Source organism: Gossypium arboreum, chromosome 2, assembly GCF_025698485.1.
Source record: "Gossypium arboreum isolate Shixiya-1 chromosome 2, ASM2569848v2, whole genome shotgun sequence".
NCBI lineage: Eukaryota > Viridiplantae > Streptophyta > Magnoliopsida > Malvales > Malvaceae > Gossypium > Gossypium arboreum.
This window is the reverse complement of record NC_069071.1, coordinates 61,793,684-61,799,683: the sequence shown is the minus strand read 5'-3', so window position 1 is coordinate 61,799,683 and position 6,000 is coordinate 61,793,684.

Below are 6,000 nucleotides of genomic sequence, written 5' to 3'. Positions count from 1 at the left end.
ATGACTTCTAATTATCTCTGGTTAATTTATGGTGAATTTCAAAAGTCAGAATAGGGGATCCAGAAATCGCTCTGGCCCTTTTTCACGAAAACTTAAACATCTCATAAAATACGGCTCATATGGTCATTTCGTTTCTTTCATATGAAAATAGACTCATCAAGATTAGATTACATAATTTATTCATAATTTAATTCAATTTCTACTATTTTTAGTGATTTTTCAAATTCACATCACTGCTGCTGTCAGCATCTATTTTAAGGTAAATTTTACCTATTTCATAGTTTTCCATGAATCAACTAGTAATTTGACATACATTATTTCCAAGTATAATCACGATTATCCATGACATACGTAGCACCAATAGGACCATGATTGGCCATTCCAATGGCTAATCACTACCAAGCATTTCCACACCACTTAATAACCATATCATAAGACCATATATACAAAATGATCATAATGTTATACTCAAAATATACAAGCCATTTTCGCATGGCTATACGAATATACATTACCAAAGGATACTTAATTAACAACAAGGGTCAGCCCTATACATGCCATTATCAAGTTCAACTGAAGAGTACTAAAAAGTGGCTTAGATAGTGTGGATGACTTGACTTTGACACCTCCGAGTCCGATGGTGACGAACAAAATCTATAATGAGAGAATTTAAGCAACGAGTAAGCGTTTGATGCTTAGTAAGTTTATAAGTAAGGAACTCAATTGTAACAAAAACACAAAAGAAATAGCATTCATAAGGATAAATAAATGCCTATGCACAAGATCACGTATTCATTTTAATTTACACTTTTATCAATAGGTTTATACATTCGAAGTCAAACTTAACTAAATTTCATTTGATTCAATTTCATGTAGCTCGAGTGAGCTATAGACTTCATATAATTCTAAGAAATGGCCGGAAAAACATTATTCGATGTCGTAATCACAACTGACACTGTACCAAATTTTTTTTTCCAATGTATATACGATCCATACATGGTCATATTAGGGATTATGAGCACATTAATTGGAATTATTACGACAGAGTCGCACCTTTCCAAACATAAATACCTTCGGAATTTGGCTCGGATGTAGCAACCAGCACAAATGCCTTCGGGACTTAACCCGGTTATAATAACCCGCACGAATGCCTTCGGGACTTAACCCGGTTATATTTTTTTTCCAGCTCATAGCCTGCGGACCTTTAGTCCGGATAGATTCTATCAATATACATATCATCATTCACATTTCAACTCCAAAGTTATACTCAAATTCACATGTTCATAACACCATTACTGACTTAACTCCAAATGATCCTCACTATGAATCGCATACCCACATTAATTAATGAACAATTTTATTCAAGTGCCAACCAAAAATTTCGATTCATTTACCATATTCTTATAGGCATCTTTAATTATGTATACTAGAATAGCCTACTTAAAAACTTACCTCGGTATATTGAAACGGTAGTAGATTGGCTACTCTATTGCCTTCTCTTTTCCCCTATCCGACTTCGATCCTCCTTGCTCTTTAGCTTAATAAACACAAATAGATTTGTTTAATATCTTAACCCATATTGTTTACTCATAATTCACATTCGGCAATCACATAACAATTTCAATATGTATTAATATTTATAATTATGCCATGGTTCAAACTTCATACTTATTTGTAACTGAAAATGGTAAGAACTCATCAAGCCACGATAGTCACTTATAACTCAACTCAAAATGATTTTATAACCCTAGTAACCGATCATTCATCTTATACTAGTTTCGCATACATAAGCAAAACTCACATAGTTTACTTCGTTTTCTTATACACTAGTGTAGCCAATGCGATTATTACCAAATAGATCATATGTGTATAACACTACTCATTTACATATACATTACCAATCAACATTCTCACTCCTTAGCTAATGCCGATTGTCTATATAAGTCCTAATCATCTTCTTTGCATGTAACAACTTTCCAATTCAACTTAATGGAATAAAAAAAATATACATTAAGATCTAAGACCGAATTTTGAAATTTCCATAATCGGCACTTGCTATAAAACAATTAAGCCACAATCCATTAATATTACCTAGCTTATACCTAGATTAATAATTATCTAAATTATTTAAAATGTTCAACACCACTCATCTTTATAAACACATATTCGGCAAGGAAGAAAAATTGATAATTTAACAACCTTAGCTTAGCATATAATTTGCTTATAACACATTTTAAGCATTTTTTTCATCAACTCAAAACACACTCATCACTCACAATAACTAAGTTCATATTCGGCAATGGCCTCTAATATAATGATCGATTCTTCTCACTTAGCATCTAGTGTACACACATGATCATTTGTTTGATTCAAACACCTATCCACCAAAATTCATCCAAGTTAACAAGAACAACAACCACATTCTTTATTATTTACCATGACCAAAAACCATATTCATTCACCAAATATCAAAAATTTAACATGGGTCTAATAAGGAACTTAGTAATTTACTAGAATTTAACTAAAATTTCAAGAATTAACCAAAACTTCTTACCTTAATTAAGACTAGGATGACCGAATGATGTTCCTCCCTTAAACTTCTTTCATATTCGGTTCTTCAAGAAACAAAGATGAACTCTTTGTTTTTATCACCCATGTTATCTTTATTCTTTTGTTATTATTCAATAAATAAAAGCCATTTAATTAACATATTGATAATAGAAAAAATATATATTATTTATTAACTAGTAACATGGCGCGCCACCAACAATAAAATGGGCAATTTGACATGCAAAACCATTCCTTTTAGTACCTTTATTATAAACCACTTTTAAAAATTACCCATCATCTTTCACATTTTTCACACATAAGTCCTATTTACAATTTCATATTCAGTTGTCAAAATTAAAGCATAAAACCTTCATATATGCATGTGCACACACAATAAACATGGAATATGACATTTAATTATTTTTCTGTGTCTCGGTTTTGTGGTCCCGAAACCACTTCCCGACTAAGGTCAAAATAGGGCTGTCACAGGCGTGTCTGGTGGCCGTGTGCGACACACGACCTGGCCACAAAGGCGTGTGTCCCCTGTTTTGAAAAAAATTTCATAGTTTCATGAAAATTACTTTAGTTATCGGTTTAGTCCTGAACCACTCCCAAAGGATGTTTAGGGCCTCGTAGGCTCGTTAGGGACAAATTAATTGATTTTGAATAATAAACGTATGAAATAATGTTATGTATGCTAAATGGTTGTTTAATTGTTTTGTAAATCTAGTAATGCTCCATAACCCTATTCTAGGACTAACGTAGCGTGTGTGAGAGTCTAGCTATACATGCCATTTATTAACTGTTGTAGTGTGATGACTCCTAACATTTTAAACTGTGTTTTCATATAGTAAATGGATCCCAATCGAGCTATAGTTGATGAGATTGAGAGTAATGCGCCCGCTCCCGCTCAAAGGACATTGCCGTTTGATTTACAAAGTTGATAATGAATTGTTAGTAAAGCGGGGCCAATGTGATGCTGAAGGCTGTCTGAGGTTCAGAAATTTAATATGTGTTTCGAAAAATTCAGAGTTGATTCAAATGAAATTGAACGAAGCTCACAACAGTCGGTTATCTATTCACCCGGGTGGTAGGATGATGTACAATGATCTGAAACAACTTTATTGGTGGTATGGTATGAAACAAGACATTTCTGACCTTGTTTCGAAATGTTTAGTTTGTCAGCAAGTAAAAGCTGAGCATCAGGTACCTTCTGGATTGCTTCAGCCGATTATGATACCTGAGTGAAAATGGGACAGAGTCACGATGGATTTTGTATTCGAATTACCGTTGACACCGAGCAAGAAAGATACAATATGGGTTATTATGGATAGATTGACTAAATCGGCTCATTTTGTTTCGGTTCATACAGATTACTCGCTTGATAAGCTTGCTGAGTTATATGTTTCTCAGATTATGAGATTACACAGTGTGCCTATTTCTATTGTTTTGGACAGAGATTGGAGGTTTACATCTCAGTTTTAGAAGAAACTACAAGATGCACTGGGTATGAAATTACATTCAGCACAACTTTCCATCCGTAAACAGATAGTCAGTCTGAACGAATCATTCAGATACTTGAGGATATGCTGAGATGTTACATTCTCTAGTTCGAAGGTACGTGGGAATGATACTTGCCCCTGATTGAATTTGTGTACAATAATAGCTTTCAATCGAGTATCAAAATGGCACCCTATGAGGCTTTGTACAATCGTAAATGCTGTACACCCTTGTATTGGAATGAGTTCAGTGAAAATAAAATACACGGAGTCGATTTGATCAGAGAGACCGAACAGAAAATAAGAGTGATCTGTAAAAGTCTAAAAACAGCGTCAGATCGTCAGAAATTGTATATAGAGTTTCAGATTGGAGACAAAGTCTTTTTGAAAGTCTTACCATGGAAGAAAATACTCAAATTCGATCGTAAAGGAAAATTGAGTTCGAGATTTTTTTGGCCGTATGAGATTAGAAAGCGTATCAGGCTAGTTGCTTATAGACTGTTGTTGTCACCTGAGTTAGGCATAATGTATTCCATGTATCGATGCTTCGTAGATATCGATCTGATCCATCACATGTGAATAATCCATCAGAGATTAAGATTGAGTCTGATATGACATATGAGGAAGAACCGATTTATATTTTGACTCGCGAAGTTAAAGAATTACGAAATTAGAAAATTCCATTAGTTAAGGTACTGTGGCATAAACACAAAGTTGAGGAAGCAACGTGGGAGCCAGAGGATGCAATGAAAGAGTGTTATCCAAACCTATTCACCGGTAAGATTTTTGGGGACGAAAATCCCTAAGGGGGGAGAGTTGTAACAGCCCGATTTAGACCCTAGTCGGAACGGTGGTTTCAGGGCCACGAATCCAAATTGAAAAAATATTTAAAAATTATTTTTTGTGTTTATTTTGTGTGAATTTATATCTGTGAAATTTTCGTAATTTAATTTTATCGTTTGAGTGTCTGATTAAATAAAAGGACTTAATCGCATAGAATGAAAATTTGATGGTTAATTATAAAACAGCCAAAATGAATGTGTCTTTATAAAAGGAAATGTTTATGTTGCAATTATGCCATTTATTTGGTGGGTGGATGACAATGGACATAAAATAAGTGATAATATAATGTTTAAACAAAGGTTAAATTTGTAATTAAGTAAAATGATATTATAAGTTATAATTTAACATAAAATAAAGTCATGTTCATTAATTTTCTCTTGGCCAAAACAAAAAGAAAAGCGAAAAAAATAGAGAAATCTTAGGGTTCGACACTTTTGGAGCTTGATTCAAGGTTTGTTTTTACTCAGTTTATGATAATTTTTACGTTTTTGAGATCGTTGCTTCAAGTACTAATAAACCCATGCTTGAATTTTTGATTTCGGTGAATATTTTGAGTTATGCCATTGTTGAAAGCTTGTGATTTTTTTTTGTTTGATGATGAAATATGATAGACATGTTTTGGGTTAACATATTTTGTATTGGAGTTTTTGATGAATTTGAGTAATTAGGACTAAATAGAAAAAATAATAATTTGAGGGACTAAAATGTGAAATAAATGAAATATATGAACTTGTATGAACATGGGTAAGATTCGGCCTAACATGGGTGTGTTGAAATTTTTCATATTTTGTGTTTTGTGCAATAGGGACTAAATTGTAAAAAGTGTAAATGTCAAGAGTAAAATGGTAATTTGCCAATTTATGTGTTTTTGGACTAAATTGAATGGAAATATATTTGAATGAGTTTAATTTAAATATGTTTAGATCAAGAACCAAAGAAATCGGATTTGGATCGGGGGAAAACGAAAGTTGTCGACTAGTCGTCCCGTTCCGTTTTTCATCGTCCGAGGTAAGTTTATAAGCAAATACACGTACTTAATTTTAATTAAATGTGAATTATATATGCTGAATTGAAATTTGTAAATTTATATATGCAATAGTCGAATGTG